Here is a 17679-nt window from a genome sequence, read left to right as displayed (position 1 = left end):
TTTGTTTTTGGTTTTTCGAGACAGGCTTTCTTTGTGGCTTTGGAGCCTGTCCTGGCACTAGCTCAGTAGACCAGGCTGGTCTCGAACTCACAGAGATCGGCCTGCCTCTGCCTCCCGAGTGCTGGGATTAAAGGCGTGCACCACCTTTAATCCCGGCTAGCCTAAATATCTTTCAACTGACTAATGGATAATAAAAATGTGGTACGTATAAACTATGAATACTATTTAGCTGTAAACAAAATGAAATAAAGACCTTGCAGATAAATGTATGAAACCAGAAAAGATCACAATGAGTGACGTGACTCAGGTCCAGAAAGACAAAAACTGCGCATTTTCTCCCATCTGTGGTTCCTACCTCCCTGTCCTCAGATGTGCACTTATAACCTGGATTAAGTACAGAAACCAGGAAGTAAAGGGGGAGTATGGGGGTCGGGGGAGCAATAGAGAGAGGAATAACAGAGTACAGTGATCTAAATGGAGGAATGAACAGACCAGAACAATAGACAACATGGAAAGGTGAAGTCCCCAATTGATTACCCTAAATATATCCTATATAATATAGATTTTGCATATAATATACACATATATTAGAATATATTTTAAAATCCTTATGTACTATATACTGTAAACTTTATTAGACTGTATTTATATATTTAGGAATACATACACACACCACCACGACCACCATTCCCCCAACAACAATAACACCAGTTTTAAAAGAGTTCATGAATTTGAGAGAGGCAAGGTGGGGAGTATATGGAATGGGTTAGAGGGAGAAAAGGGAAGGGGGAATGATGTGATTATATCACAATTTAAAAAAAAAAAGAGATTAGTTCCTCAATGTGGACATTTGATTATATATTTTTTTCTTTTTTTGGTTTTTTAAAGACAGGGTTTCTCTGGGTAGCTCTTGCTGTCCTGAAACGCACTCTGTAGTCCAGGCTGGTCTCAAACTCACAGAGACTCACCTGCCTTTGCCTCTCAAGTGCTGGGATTAGAGGTGTGCGACGCCATGCCTAGTGACATTTGATTATAAGAGAAATAAAATCTTGACTTCTGTACAAAAGAAAAAAAGGCTGGTCTGTAGGCATGTTCTTGATTAATGACTGGTGTGCGAGGGTAGTGCCAGCCCTGGGCAGGGGGTTGTGGGGCATATAAGAAAGCAAACTGAGCAATACAGGAGGAATAAGCCAGGACAGCACTCCTCCATGGTCTCTGTATCAGTTCCCGCCCCAGGTTCCTGACTTGGGTTCTTGTCCTGACTTCTGCTCATGCTGGACTACATCTGTAAGATGAAATAAACCCTTTCTTCCCCAAGTTGCTATTGGTTATGGTATTTATCACAAAAATAGGAACCTAACTAAAAGAGGACCCCTTGAGCCCCTGCTCTCTCCATGATATGCTGGTAACTGGCAAAGCTATTGCAAGTCCCCAGCAGGTAATCATAACTGCTCAGGCTTCCAGAGAGCAATGGTCATGTCCCGGCTGAGGATGCTGTCTCACCATTCTACCTCTTCCTCTGGCTTTTACATTCTTTCCGCCTCCTCTTCCTGCCCACGTTTCCTGAGCCTTGGAAGGTGTGCCACGTAGGGCTGAGTGTTCAAACGCCACTTGTTTTTATACACTTGGAGAAACTGTGGTAAGTAGAGCCCACTGCCAAAAACCTCCCTGACTAAGCTGATGGCTGCACTCAGCTGCAGGCAAAAAAAAACAAACAAAAAAAAAACCGCAACTAGACAGGCCTATCATGCCCATTTAGAAAAACAGCAAGGGAATTCCTCACTTAAATCCAATCAGGAAGTAACTGGTTGAACCTATATCAGTCCCTGCCACTATTGCACCACCAGAGCCGTCTTTTCTGGCAGAGCCCTAGTGTATAGTATGTACACAGGACCCACAGTGACACTTATCCCCAACAGCCTGATAACACCTCTGAGCACTGGGAAAGCTAACTGGCAGGGAGAAAGCTCCATGTCCCACAATCAAGCGCTCAGTGCCTAAGCAATAGGATCTTACCATATAGCTCGGGTAGACAAACGACAGCAGTGTCAATAATTACAATAGCCTGTATTATTCGGGTGGCCTTGAGTGTTGGGGGCACAGCGGTCCTTGTGCTCACAGAAAAGCACTAACACAAGGAGGGACGTTAATCACGCAGGGGTGTCTCCTCAGTGGAGGTGATGCAAATAAAATACCTGCATTGCATCCAGAAAGCTGAGAATGGGTTCTGTTAAAGACCTGCTGCCCATTTTGCTATCCATGGATGCAGAGGTCACCTGCCTTTTACTAGAGAGACAGACCTCACCTAAATTCCCCAGAATAATGACCCCAGATTCTTCCCTCTCTAGACCTTTACCATCCTTAAGGGAGACGTCACACATACGTGGTGTCCTGCTGACCTCTGTGCTGTGTGGTCAGAGAGCACATTAGATTCTAGGCCTTTAAGCTGTAGAACCTACCCTCATGGCACTTTGTAAAGGAGTTTCTATGTAGTCACACCTTTTTTTTCCCTCATTTTTCGAGACAAGGTTTCTCTGTGGCTTTGGAGCCTGTCCTGGAACTAGCTCTTGTAGACCAGGCTGGTCTCGAACTCACAGAGATCCACCTGCCTCTGCCTCCTGAGTGCTAGGATAAAAGGTGTGCACCACCACTGCCTAGCAACCGGTTCCCCAAGGTTCATGAGGATCTCAGCCAGCAACAATCAAATGTCCCTACTAGCTTAAGTGAGACAGGCCATTAGAAATAGCATGATACAGGCAACTCCAAAATTCTACAGTTAGCAACAGATGTGATAAAAGACAACGCTTCCCCCAAAGCTCAGAAACACACAAGGAGGTAGTCTCTTACTGCTCCCAGTCAAACCAGAACTGGAGGATTGATTGATCCAGGGTATTAGACAAGGAAAGGAAGTGAAAGACATCTCCACTGGACAGGAAGGAGTAAATCTCTCTCTGATTTTGTGCATAGACTATTCTTTTTATTTTATTTTTTATTATATTTATCTTAAAAATTTTCACACAATATATTTTGAGAGACAGGCATGGTGGTGCACACCTTTAATCCCAGCACTGGGGAGGTAGAGGCAGGTGGATCTCAATGAGTTCGAAGTCAGCCTGGTCTACAGAGCTAGTTCCAGGACAGCCAGAGCTACACAGAGAAACCCTGTCTCAAAAACAAAACAAAACAAGCAAACATAAACCCCTGCTATATTTTGAACATGTTCTTTCTACTCTCTCAAGTCCTCCTATATCTTCTTTATCCCTCCTCCCAGCCAACTTCATGTTTTGTTTTCTTGGGGGATTTGCTGTTGTTTGTTAATAGTTTTTATTTTTTTAAATATTTATTTATTTATTATGTATACAATATTCTGTCTGTGTGTATGCCTGCAGGCCAGAAGAGGGCACTAGACCTCATTACAGATGGTTGTAAGCCACCATGTGGTTGCTGGGAATTGAACTCAGGACCTTTGGAAGAGCAGGCAATGCTCTTAACCTCTGAGCCATCTCTCCAGCCCCCATGTTTTATTTTTTTTAATTAATTTATTTAACTTTATTTATGGCATTGGTATGAAGGTATCAGATCCCCTGGAACTGGGGTTATAGACAAGTTGTGAGCTGCCATGTGGGTGCTGGGATTTGAACCTGGGTCTTCTGGAAGACCAGCCAGAGCTCTTAACTGCTGAGCCATCTCTCCAGCCCTGTTTTTTATTTTTTGAGAGAAACCAATAGAAGATTCTAACCATCAGAGTCCCATTGGTATATGAATTCAGCAAGGCTGCAAGATGCAAGATTGTATGCGATGCAAGATTATGCAAAAGTTAATTCTATTATGAGAAATTAAACTATAAAATGAAATCAAGGTGTTAGGGATTTAGGGCTAGAGAGATGGCTCAACAGTTAAGAGCTCTTGCTGCTCCTGCAGAGGACTCAGATTGGGTTCCCAGCCCCCTAACGGTGACTCACAACCATGGGAAATCCCAGGCCCTCTTGTTGATTTCAATTTATAGTCTGTGAGACTGGGGATACAGCTCAGCAATGGGGCACTCGCCTAACATGCCTGAGACCCTGTGTTTGATCCCTGGCATGGCAAAACAAAATTTTCAAAAACAATACATCAGTGTACATGAAGAAGAGCGAAAATAAGTAACCTGGAAACTATGGAGTATTGGGCTGGGGGTGTGGTTCAGTTGATCGAGTGCCTGAGGAGAATCGTGGGATCATGTCTAAAACAAAACCAAACAACTTCAAGTGAGTTAGGCGTGGAAGCAACAACACTGAAGAGGCAGTATCAGGAGGATCAAAGCCTGGACCACTTGAAATTCTTTCTTAAAAAGAAAATTACAGTGGGTAAAGGCACTAGCGGTGGAAACCTGACAGCCAGAGTTAATTCTCATGAACATGTGTAAAAAGCCAGATGTGATGCCACGCATCAGTAATGACATCTCTCTTACTGTGAAATGGAAGACAGAGACAAGATGTCATCAGGTGGCTCACGGGCCAGGTAGCCTGAATTATATAGTTCATACTTCAGCAGGAAAGATAGCAAGAAGCGACTCCTGAAAGTGGCCTTTCACCTTTCTATGTGCATCATGGTGGTACTGGCCAGTACCACGGGAAAGAAGCCTGGGAGTGTAGTTCAGTAGGTAGTGTGCTTGTGCGGCATGCGCAAAGACCTGGATTCAGTCTCTGCCTCCACATCGAACAGGGTATGGGGCTGCATGTTCGTAATCCCAGAACTGAGAGGTGGAGACAGAGGGATCACAGGCTCAAGATAATCTTCCATTACATAGGAAGATTACCCTTCCCCCCCAAAAGACTTTTAATTTGCAAAATTAAAAAATAACTCCCACAAACAGGGGCTAGGGAGATGGTCCTATGGGTAAAATACTTTATGAGGACTCGAATTCAAATCTCCAGAACCTACAGAAGCCAAGCATGGTAACAAGAATCTGTAATCCCAGTGTCCCAACAGCAACATGGTTAGCGGAGACAGGAGAACTCTAAGAAGCTCATGAGTAGGTTATCCTACCATATGCAGCAACCATCAACACCAGAAGGAGGGTGAGGACCTAAGTAGGGATTGGCTTTTGACTTCCACATATGTACTATGGCACATGTGAGTCCACATTCATATTAAAATGCACACACCAAACACACACACACACAATTTTAGTTACTTGTGTTGTAAAGAGATCATGACCAAGACAACTGTTATAAAGAAAGCATTTAATTGGGGGGCTTGCTGACAATTTCAGAGGCTTAGCCTGTTATCATTATGGTGGGGAACATGGCAGAAGGCAGACAGGAGTTGGAGTACTATCTAAGACGGCTCATCCTCATCCTATGTCTTCATTCACAGGCAGAGAGAGACTCTGGGCCTGGCATGGGCATTTGAAACCTCAAAGCCCATTCCCAGTGACATATTTCCTCCAACAAGGCCACACCTCTGAGTCCTTCCCAAATAGTGCCACTCCCTGATGCCTAAGCATTCAAATATATGAGCCTGTGGGGACCGCTCTTATTCAGGCCACCACATATACATATACAAAAATCCCACTGAGCTATTTAAACTTGTTACTGGTGAAAAGGCACAGTGTGTGTCCTCCGGCGTTCCTCCTCGTGCAGTTTCTTTAAAATCTTGTAAACTTGTCTGTTTAGTTTTGTGCACATATACTGCAAGGGGTGCACACATGCCACACAGAAGGAGGGCACACATGCCACCGTGTAGAGTGTGTTCTTTCCTTTCACGTTTACATGGGTTCCAGGGATCAAACTCAGTTCGCTTTACCTGCTGAGACATCTTGCTACTCTCTTCCTTTCAAATGGTTTCTTTTTGGTGTGTGTGTGTGTGTGTGTGTGCGCGCGCATGCGCATGTCTGTGTGTGGCTGCAAATACATATGGGTCCTTCAGCACTGCCCACCGAGGCCAGAAGAAAGAGTCCGATTCCCTGGAACTGGAGTAACAGGCAGTCGTGAGCTACCCTATACTGGGAACTAAGCCCAGGTCCTCTGCAAGAGTAGCAAGTGCTCTTTTTTTTTTATGTGTGTATAGTATGTTTGTATGTAAGCCACATGTGTGCAGTGCCCATGGAGGCCAGAAGAAGGCATCAGAATATCTGGAGCTGGGGTAACAGGTGTGAGACACCCATTGTGGGTGCTGGGAACCGAACTCGGGTCCTCTGGAAGAGCAGCGAGAGCTCCTCACGGAGGAACCATCTCTCCGGTCACAAGTGCTCTTTTTTTTTAAAGAAAAAAAATATTTATTTATTATGTATACAATATTCTGTGTATATGCCTGCAGGCCAGAAGCGGGCACATGACCCCATTACAGATGGTTGTGAGCCACCATGTAGTTGCTAGGAATTGAACTGAGGACCTTTGAAAGAGTAGGCAATGCTCTTAAACTCTGAGCCATGTCTCCAGCCCCTAGCAAGTGCTCTTAATGGCTGAGTCTTCCCACTGCTTGCAGGCATTTTTAAAGAAAGGGTCTCACTGTGTGGCCCTGCCTGGTCTAGAACTAAGGGTGAAGCCAAGGTCTTGTCTGTAACTCACAGATCTCTGCCGGTGTCTGCGTGTAGTGTTCTGGGACTAAAGGCATGTGCCGCCATCTGCATAGCCTGAGTCCATTTCCTCAACAGGCTGCTGAGAGCCACCTTTTCCCCAAGGCCAGCATTGGTGGCGCAGGCCTTTAATCCCAGCGCTCGAGCACTCAGGAGGCAGAGGCAGGTGGATTTCTGTGAGTTTGAGACCAGCCTGGTCTACAGAGCTAGTGCCAGGACAGGCTCCAAAGCTACAGAGAAACCCTGTCTCGAAAAACTAAAAAAAAAAAAAAAAAAAAAAAAAAGATGGAGAAGGAGGAACAAGGTAGGCCAGCAGTTAAGAGTGCACTGGCTGCTTGTGCAGAGGACTCTGGCCCAGTCCCCAGCACCTACAAGGTGGCTCACAACCATGTGTAACTCTAGTTCCAGGGCATCTGGCACCTTCTGAGGTCCATGAACACCAGGCATGCATGTGGTGCACTTACAAACACATGGGAAAACACTCATACACATAAAAATAAACAAACAAATCAAAACCGAAACTGACTCTACTGCACAAAACTGACCTGGTGTCTCACTCAGCACTGTTCCTCATTGCCGCCTCCCGGACCCCACTTCCTCCCTCCTTGCACAGGTCCACTTCTCAGAGTGCCCCTTCTTCCTCCTTGGTTTTATTTCATTGCTATTGTTTTGTAAGTTGGAAGAGTCTAGGTGTTTGGTAATGCGTAGCAACTTGGCAGGGCACCAGGGGAAAACTCAGGAGAGTTGAGACACCAAACACCGCCAGCTGCCAGGGTCTTTACTTCTGCTGAGGACTTGCGTTTGTTTGGGGTTCCCCTCTCCCCACTACTCTGTTGCTGTCCCCTGTCTTCTCCCCTCCCCTCCTGTCCTCCCCCGAGTCCTCTCTCCTGTCTCTCCCCTCCATTCTCTGCCATCTCTAACTATCCTTTAGTCACAGTTCAGGTCAGGAAACAGGACTTTGACCCTCTTTGCAATCTAGGCATCAAATAGCCCATGAAGTGAGGTATCCATAGCTACCCCACTGTCAAGTTGAGAGGCCCAGAAGGTCCTCGGGAAGCCAGGCCATCCTGGGTAAAAATCATGGCAAACAAGTGATTCATACGTCACGTCACATACCATGTGGAAGGGGGTTGTAGAAGTCTCCTAGCTGCCTGGTTTATCACACACCCTCTGGTTTTTCCTCTGGGGAAAGGTTTCCTGGCCTCCTCAGGTAATCCGGCAGAGAAAGAACTCAGCTGCTCCGCGTGTTCTTACTGTTTCCACAGCCTAGCGAATGAGGGCTCCATCCCATCCTCCTCACTGACAGTCTCTTCCTGGTCCTTCTAAGACACGCTTTGCTGTGTTAGTGTCCGGAGCAAGAGGGAATTCTTACTACTCAGAGACCTTGAATTCATTCCCTGAAAGCCTATCCCTTCCTTTAATAAACTAGCCACACCCTGCTGGGTCAGATTCTCCATAGGACTACATGGGACAAGAACTGTCATATTCACATACATGCTGGCTTCTGGACTTTATATCACTCTGCTGGACGGCAATGCACCATGGACTAGCAAAGTTTCGCAGCCCCTAAACATGTGAGGCACTGAAAACATTCCAAAGAATTATGGCAGAGCCCAAGAAATCACTCAGCAACAGCAAGAGTGCAATCTCGTCATACTTCTAGGCGGACTGACGAAGCTCTTAAAAACCGTAACAATATAGACCCTAACTCAGCCGATGAGAAAGTCCTCATTACTCTGGATTCTACTGCCTGACAGGCCCCAGACATTAGGAGAAAATTACAAATTAGGACGGGGCATTAAACTCCTACAGCCCGGTTAATGAACTCTTTAGAGTGTTCAATAAGAAAGGCAAGACAGAGGAAGCTCCCCAGGATAAAAGGTTGGCTGAAACATTCCAGGTTTTATCTTCCTTAATCTATTTGCCCCTCTAAGTTATCCCAGCAAAAGCCTTCACTAGAGCTTAGGAATTGCCGACGGGCTGTGCAGCCCGAGTCACTGCACCTTTTGTCGCACAAGGGTTTATTAGCAATGGGAATGCCCTGACCTTTCCAGTCAGGTGCAACCGCATGGCAACCTGAACCAAAGGCCCCTTGCGGCCTCATGGAGAGATGATTCTGCAGTGGGATAATGGGGCCGGAGCATCACACAGCTCCAGGAATTGAAGCTGACATCACATATAAAGAGCCTTGGTTATCTTAGACATGACATGAAAAAAGATAATTCTTATAAACAGGGGATTAATATAGAGGCTTTCTTTTATCCCTCTGGAATTGTCTTTTTCCCCTTTTGTTAAAAAAAATAAAAACAAAAAAGCAAACAAAAACCCCATTTACTCACAGTTGTTATCCCAGCTATGCCAAGTTAACACTATTTAAGGGTAAAAGCAGGCCATTTTAAAGCCAATCTGCTAGGAGGTGCAGCTGCTTCACCAGAATTTACATAAACTTTACAATCTTAATCTGTAAATTTACCTTTGGGTAAGTACCTTCGGGTAATTCATGTTATATGGTAGTTTTTTAAAATTGTTTTTAATGTGTGTTTGTGTACTATATGTGCATGGTATATACATGCGAGCACACAGATACATGAGTCCGTATGCACAAATGTAGATGCTGCAGGAAGACATTGGTTGTACCTTATTGCCTTGAGACATAGTCCCTTACATTTCTGGCTTGGCTGGTTAATCCAGCAAGCTCCCAAGATCCACTTGTTTTTTTTTAAATCTTCCCAAAGCTGAGATTACAGCCATGCATATTCATGTACATCCATGCACAGTCATGTTACATCCATGTACATCTGTGCACAGCTATGCACAGTCATGTTACATCCATGTACATCGTGCACAGCCATGTACATCCGTGCACAGCCATGTACATCCGTGCACAGCCATGTACATCCGTGCACAGCCATGTACATTCGAGTACAGCCATGTACATTCGAGCACAGCCATGCACAGCCGTGCACAGCTTTTAATGTGGGTGTGGGTATTTGAATTCAGGGCTTCATACTTGCACAGCAAGGATTCTTACCCACTAGTCCACCTCCTAGCCTTTTATATGATGCTTATACCATAACATCCTTCCAAATTTTATTTTCCTTTAAATATGATTTTTGTAGTGTGTGGTTCTTAAGCCCAAACTCCTGATCCTCTTGCCTCTACTTCCCAAGTGCTGGGATTGCAGGAGTGCACCGCTACACTCACCTGTCCTTTAGTTTGCAATATTTAAGTTAAAAAAATTGGCCTTTTAGAGACAGGGTCTCATTCTATAGCTCTTACTGGCTTGGAACTCATGAAAATCCTGCCTTAGTCTGTCAGTTACTGGGGTTACAGACATGAGCCACCAAGCCTGGTTTAAATAAAATTGATAAATTATTTAATTTCAGATTTTTTGTAAGGTAAAAATAAAACAAGTCTCTAAATTGTTAACATATGTTCCTGTTTCTATACCTATTACATGCTTTCTTTATAATTTACTATTTCTGTTGTATGTGTATGTATCACATGTGTGTACTTCTATGTGATCTTGGGGGACAGAACTCATGTTGTCAGTCTTGTAGGGCAAAGGTTTTTACTTGCTGAGCCATCCCCACTGGTCAATTTCTTAGATGTTTTTAAGTTACAATATTCAATGCTTTCCTTTTTATGTTGTTGTTGTTGTTTTGAGACAGGGTTTCTCTGTGTAGCCCTGGCTGTTCTGGTACTCACTCTGTAGACCAGGCTGGTCTCGAACTCACAGAGATCTGCCTGCCTGTGCCTCCCAAGTGCTGGGATTGAAGTTGTACACTACTACCACACAACTCGCTCTTTCTTTTTTAACTGAGCGAGCTTCAATATTAGATCTAGAATCTCCATTCATTGGGCCCATTATCAATAAACTCAGCCTGATCCAATATTGTGTACCTTCCACCACTGCCTGGCCCATTTTACTATTACTATTACTATTACTATTACTATTACTATTACTATTACTATTATTATTGTACAGTCAGGACTACAAAGAGAGACCCTGACTCCAAAAATTTAATTAATTAAAACTAAATAAAACCACAATAAAACATCTATTATTTAACTATACAATTGTTTTAAAGTTTTGAAATTGATTCCTTTACAACTATAGATAGTAAGAAACAATTTATGGTGCTCTAGTATATTTGAAGTTCTACATATCTGTTGCTAAACACACACACACACATCTTGAGGCAAAAAAAGATATGTGTCTAAGTTTTTATAAATGCTAAACAAAAGTTTGCATGTTAAATGTATGTAAAGTTAATACATAACAAAACAACCAATAATATTCTGCTTTATACAGTATGCATTGTGTCAAAACCTTAAACACATAAAGTGCTTACTAAAGTATCTGGCATTTCTGCTGTAGATATAGTAAAATTCAGAATTGTTTGCTTGTTTCATTTTATTTTGCATTTCTGTGCCTGTGTAGGGATGTGTGCACATGAGTGCAGGTAAGTGCCTTGGAAGCCTGATCCCTCTGGAGCTGGACTTACAGGCCATTGTGAGCTGCCTGACATGGTTGCTGGGAACCAAATTCAGATCGTCTGTAAGATCAGTACATGCTCTTGACAGCTAAGCCATCTCTCTAGTCCCCTGTTTCGTTTTGTGAGACAGGGTTATGCTACATATTGGCTGGCCTAGAACTTGCTATGTAGATCATGCTAGATTAAAATTCACTACTTGGTGTTGTGGGGTATTTGTACACTGTGTGAAGATGTATTGCTCTGATTGGTGTAATAAAGAGATATTGGTCAATAGTTAGGCAGGAGAGTATAGGGTATAGGTGGGACTTCCGGACAGAGAGAGCTCTGGGAAGAAGAAAGGAGGAGTCACCAGCTGGATATAGAGGAAGCAGGACATGCAAGAGGAGAGGTAAAAGCATCATGCATATTAATAGAAATGGGTTAATTTAAGTTATAAGAGCTAGTCAGGCCGGCGGTGGTGGCACACACCTTTAATCCCAGCACTTGGGAGGCAGAAGCAGGTGGATCTCTGTGAGTTCGAGACCAGCCTGGTCTACAAGAGCTAGTTCCAGGACAGGCTCCAAAGCTACAGATAAAACCCTGTCTCGAAAAACCAAAAAAAAAAAAAAAAAAGAAAGAAAAAAAAAGCTAGTTAGAAACAAGCCTAAGCAAAGGCCAGACTTTCATAATTAATAAGAAATCTTCATGTCATTATTTGGAAGCTGGCTGGTGGGACAGAGAAAGACTCCTTACAACATAACCAAGGTTGGCTTTGAACTCCTGATTCTTCAGCAGCCAGATGTGGGCCAGCTTTGAAGTGACAGAACTGTCCAAATGGACGAAGAAAAAGATCTGAATGGGGCATGATGACATACTTGGAGGTAGAGGCTATTATTCTAGCATCCCCTGAGGCTGAGACAGAAGGATCACCACAAGTTGGAGGCTAGCGTAGGTTATACAGTGAGGTTCATGCCACTCTTGGGCTAGGCTGCAATGTATGGCCCTCTCTTAAAAAGTAAATAAACAAGTTCCAGGCCAGCTTGGATCACATGGTGAGTTCTTGTCATTAAATAAAAGGAAATCAAAATAAAATATAAGAAGGCTTGGGCTTGGGATATATAGCTCAGTCGGTAGATCACTTGACTGGCATGTACAAGGCCCTAGATTTGTTATCGAACTTGGGGGTCATAACTTGTGCCCCAACCCAGGTCTGGTCTTCTTGTCCTCGCTAAGCTAATTAAAAGAGCCAAATTAAAAGTGAAAAGCAGGTGATTTAGTCAATAAGGCCACACAGGGAAGAGGGACAAAGATCTCAATGCAAGGGTCTCTTTAGAATATCTTCATTACTTCCAGACTGGTCCCAGTGCCCTACTTTCTGTTTAATACCACTGTCTTGAGGTGGCACGTATCTATGTCTAAAACAAGGTGACAAATAAAGTGACAGTAGGGATGAAGGTTAGTGTCAGGGACCACACATAGGAATCATTTTTCTCTTACTGTGGTGGCCTACACCTTTAAGCCCAGCACTTGAGAGGCAGAGTTCAAGTTTTGTCTGGTCTACAAAGGGAGTTTCCGGACAGCCAAGGCCACAGAGAAACCTTGTCTTGAAAAAAACAAACAAAAGAATCATTTTTCCTGGCTTTTAGTTACTTTTGGAAGGGCTGACACAGCGAACTCCATCTCATTGGTTTGAGATAGGCTCTCATCAGGAGGCCTACGTTGGCCTCAAACTTGCGATCCTCAATATTTGGGTTTCCCAGTTGCTGGGATTACAGGCAAGTGCTACCATGCCTACCTTGACTTTATTCAGGCCTGACAACCTCCCCACCCCCATCTCTGAACAAACATTTTCTGAAGACATTGTTAATTGACCATCTGGTGGTTTTGCTCTCCATCGCCCACGATGCTAGGGCAAGATTCACCCTGATTGGTCCAATTTGCTCTGCCTTGGGGTGGTAAATGACAGATATTAAGAAGCTAGTGCTAACAAACCCCTCAGGCCTAAATTGAACAATTGAGGTGGCAAAGGAATGGCTCTTTGATCAGGCCTACCTGGAAACTATTCTACTTGTCCTGTGGCTAATGTTCTAGCACCTCACAAATGTTCAGGTTCATTTGTCGGAAGCCATACTTCTGGAGAATGTTAGCAGACAGGTCAGTTATCAAGCTGTACAAAACACATCAGGCAATCCACAACACTTCACTAAAACGCTTTACAAAAAACTGCCCAGGGGCTAGACAGCCAGCTCAAGTGGTTAAGAGAACCGAGGTGCAGTTTCCAGCACCCACATTCAGGTCACACCTGTCTGTAACTCCAGTCCCAAGGCATCCAATGCCCTCTTCTGATTTCCGTGGGCACCTGGATGAATGTGGTGCACAGACATACATGCAGGCAAAACAAAAAAGAAATGATTCTTTTTTTTTTAAAGATTTATTTATTTATTTTGTTCACAGTGTTCTGTCTGCATGTGTGCCTGCAGGCCAGAAGAAGGCACCAGATCTCATTACAGATGGTTGTGAGCCACCATGTGGTTGCTGGGAATTAAACTCAGGACCTCTGGAAGAACAATCAGTGCTCTTAACCTCTGAGCCATCTCTCCAGCCCCAAGAAATGATTCTTATGTATGTATTTGTTTGTTTGTTTTGCTTTTCGAGACAGGGTTTCTCGGTAGCTTTGGAGCCTGTTCTGGAACTCACTCTGTAGCCAGGCTGGCCTCAAATTCACAGAGATCCTCCAGCCTCTGCCTCCCGAGTGCTGGGATTAAAAAGCGTGTGCCACCACCACCTGACATGATTTAAAAAAAAAAAACATAATCAACAATAGTAAAGCTACTTTGAAAATTAAGCAATCAAATCATGTACAAATTTACAAATACCTAACGTCTGCCAATCTTTAGAAGGCTGGCAGAGTTTAAGAGGCATCTACATGTAAAAGGAGCAGCAACAGTTAGCATCATGGTACAGAAAAATATATATGTTGCTTTTCCTTTTGTTTTTTTTTCATGACAGATTTTCCTGAGTAGCCCTGACTGTCCGGAACTTACTCTGTAGACCAGGCTGGCCTTGAACTCAGAGATCCAATGGCCTCTGCCTTCCAAATGCTGTAATTAAAGGCCTGTGTCACCATTGCCTGGCTAGATGTTACTTCTAAAGCAATATTTAAATGTCTTTTGTTTAGTAAAACAAACAGTATTAGTTGCTCATTTAAAGGGGCAAAGTTCGGTCCAGCTGTGCCGATGGGAGGGTTTTCCTTGTTAGTGCTCCAGAATCCACAATCTCATTGAGTTGGCTCTCTTTCTCACCCAGGTGCTATCATGTAGCTTCTTGCATCTTTTCATCCCCAGTGCCCATTGCTCAGGCTGGCTTTGACTGGTTCTGCCCTGTTGCCCTCTCTTCAGTCACAGCTGGCTGCTACAAAGGCATTGTGCTGAGTAAGCGCACTTGCTGGTTACTGCGTATAGGATGTAACGGTTAGCTAACATCTCCATGTTTCCAGTCGGATACACAGCGTATTAAACGCACTAAAGTCAACTCAAAACAGGTGTTCAAACAGTCAGCTCACAGGCATCATCTGAAGACCATGACACAAACTGATCCCTAAAGGGAGGTGGCCTTTAAGACAATTTCCTAAGCAGCCAACTGTTTGAAACACAAACAGAAAACAGAAAACAATGCTTTTGTTTTTAACAAAACATAAAACCTTGTCTTAGATTCACCACATAGAACAAAACAATTCCTGTTAGAAGGTGGCAGGCTGCCTTGCATGGAATACATGGCATATGGTCTCTAGTGACAAATGCCACACAAAGCAAAGACTTCTGTAAAAACAGAACCCTCATCTATCTACTGCACATTAGGAGCTAAGCAACCAAAGTTAAAGGAGCTGTCCTTTTTTAAAAAAGTTACTTATTTTTATTTTATGTGCATTGGTGTTTCGCCTGCATGTATGTCTGTGTGAGGGTGTTGGATCCCCTGGAACTGAAGTTATAGGCAGTTGTGAGCTGCCAGGTGGGTCCTGGGTCCTCTGGAAAAGCAGCCAGTGTTCTTAACTTCTGAGCCATCTCTCCAGCCCCAGGAGCTGTCCTTTTAATAATAATAACTAGACAAAGTTTACACAGTTTGAAAAAAAAGAAAGGTTTCAAAATTGCTTGCCTGTTGTCTCCGAAGTCACACACCCACTGAGATGAGAACGGGAAACACAGACACGGTGACATTTTCAAAGCAATTAACTCATCAAAACTCTGAGAGTTAGCTAGTCTTAGAGAAGAGTGAGCTAAAGATGACAGTGGAAGGCATAGAAAACCTTTGCAGAGCCGGGCGGTGGTGGCGCACGCCTTTAATCCTAGCACTCGGGAGGCAGAGGCATGCGGATCTCTGTGAGTTCGAGACCAGCCTGATCTACAGAGCAAGTTCCAGAGACAGGCTCCAAAGCTACAGAGAAACCCTGTCTCGAAAAAACAAACAAAAAAAAAGAAAAGAAAGAAAGCCTTTGCAGAATCTCAGAGTTGTTTTGATTTGCATTTCTCTGATGGCTAAGGATGTTGAACATTTCCTTAAGTGTCTTTCAGCCATTTTAACTTCCTCTGTTGAGAGTTCTCTTGTTTAGGTCTGTACCCCATTTTTAAAGGCAATTTCTCAGAAAATTAGGAAACAACTTTCCTCAAGACCCAGCAATACCACTCTTGGGTATATATCCAAAGGATGCTCAATTGTGCCACAAGGACATGTGCTCAACTATGTTCATAGCTGCATTGTTTGTCATAGCCAGAACCTGGAAACAACCTAAATGCCCCTCGACCAAAAAATGGATACGGAAAATGTGGTACATTCACACAATGGAGTACTACACAGCAGAAAAAAAATAACGACATCTTGAATTTTGCAGGCAAATGGATGGAGCTAGAAAACATCACGTTGAGTGAGGTAACCCAGACCCTGAAAGACAATTATCACATGTACTCACTCATAGGTGGCTTTTAGACATAAAAGAAAACCAGCCTACAAACCACAATCCCAGAGAACCTAGACAACAATGAGGACACTAAGAGAGACATACATGGATCTAATCTACATGGGAAGTAGAAAAACACGAGATCTCCTGAGTAAATTGGGAGCATGGGGACCTTAGGAGAGGGTAGAAGGGAGGGGAGAGGAAAAAAATGTATAGTTCAATAAAATCAATTAAAAAATTAAAAAAAGAAAGCCTTTGCAGAAACTGGGTTTTACAAGAAAGCTTATGTTAGATTTGAACTAGATTATTAGGCTATGTTTGTCTTTGTTCACCTGGAGGGCTCGCTCTCGCTCATAAATGCTTTAAACAAAAACAGCAGGTACCCCATTTCTTTACTTTTCCAAAGCAGTTTCCTGTGACCTTAATCAATCAGGGGCATACTCCACCTGAGAGAACCATCAACGAAACAGAGCTTAGGCTGCTTCTGTTCTTGTTTTTCTCTGACAAAGCTCATGTGGCATTTTGTTTGTTTAGTTTTTCAAGACTGGGTTTCTTTGTGTAACGAGGGGCCCTGGCTTTCCATCCTAGAACTCACTCTGTGGACCAGGCTGGCCTCGAACTCACAGGGATCCGCCTGCCCCTGAATTAAAGGCACGTGCAGCCACCATGCTCCAGGCAAAAAATAACTGTAAAGGAGAGGTCTCCAGGCTCACCCACTGACTCATGGCTTACCATTCCTGAGGAACAAAGTAAACCTTCCTTTCCTGTGTGCTAACTTTTGGAAACATTCTTTGGGTTTTTTTTTTTTTTTTTTTTTTTTTTTTTTTATATTTTTTGAGACAGGGTTTCTCTTTGTAAAAGCCCTGGCTGTCCTGGAACTCACTCTGTAGACCGGGCCTTGAACTCAGACTGAATGAGCCTTTCTTTAGTATGTTAAGAGAACGAAAGAGTTTGGTAGGTTTAAAGAAGTTCCAGGAGAGGCAGAGCAAATCTCAGCTGTTTGAGGAACTCTGACTAGGAAAGAACTCAAGTAAACGTAGAATTTCCCCACCTAATCTCCATAAAAACCCAGGAGACCACCTCCCACTTCAAAAATGGGGGCTGTTTCATTCCGGTTTCGACTTCATTTTCCCAAGGCAGGACAATACAACCATCTCCTCTACCAATTACTCACTTTCAATTTGTTTTGGTAGCGGCTGCAGGTGTTACCCACAGGTGCTAATAACAACAATAACAATAAACAAGCCTGCTTTGTTGCCCCCAGCTCCTTTTTTTCCCCCCAAACTAAAAGGTCCTGGAGCTTCCCTCTGAGCCTTGTCATTATCCCTACATCATACCCTAGCAAGTAACTTAGATATTAAAATACATATTTACAACACAGTGTATTATCTTAATAATTATTTCAAAGTGAAAGTCAGAACTCTCAACATTGTCAATACGTGCCCATTTGAAACAAACTCAGGCAGAAGTATCTGTGGACACAGGTCCCAGAACTTAATCTTTTCACTGTACACTTTAAGTTTGTCTAGCAAATGCTGTTCAGATATTTTGAACACTTAACAAAAAATATGCTTAGCTATCTTTAGGTTATCTTTCCTAAATTTTGTAATCAGATTTTTTTCTCAACCCACTTCCATAATTAACAGTTAAAAGCACCGCCCCAAACCATTTTACAATGGAAGCTAAAAATG

At 43.4% G+C, this 17679-nt stretch overlaps 1 long non-coding RNA gene across 3 annotated transcripts in view; it reads right to left on the bottom strand.

The window, feature by feature from the left end:
• The window catches only part of LOC126512904 (uncharacterized), a 59572-nt gene that overhangs the window by 4854 nt on the left and 37039 nt on the right, over window positions 1-17679 (bottom strand). For 2 of the 3 annotated variants that reach the window (XR_007595185.1, XR_007595184.1), the window contains exon 4: window positions 13489-13822. The exons of the other annotated variant lie outside the window; for it this stretch is intronic. This is a non-coding gene — a long non-coding RNA (uncharacterized lncRNA). Of the gene's footprint in view, window positions 1-13488; window positions 13823-17679 lie in introns of those variants that run through there. 3 annotated transcript variants of the gene reach the window in all.

Source organism: Alexandromys fortis, unplaced genomic scaffold (assembly GCF_014885135.2).
Source record: "Alexandromys fortis isolate MF-2015 unplaced genomic scaffold, M_Fortis_MF-2015_v1.1 scaffold_83, whole genome shotgun sequence".
In the NCBI taxonomy this organism is placed as follows: domain Eukaryota; kingdom Metazoa; phylum Chordata; class Mammalia; order Rodentia; family Cricetidae; genus Alexandromys; species Alexandromys fortis.
The sequence above is the reverse complement of the archived record's forward strand: the minus strand, read 5'-3'. Positions and strand labels throughout refer to the sequence as shown.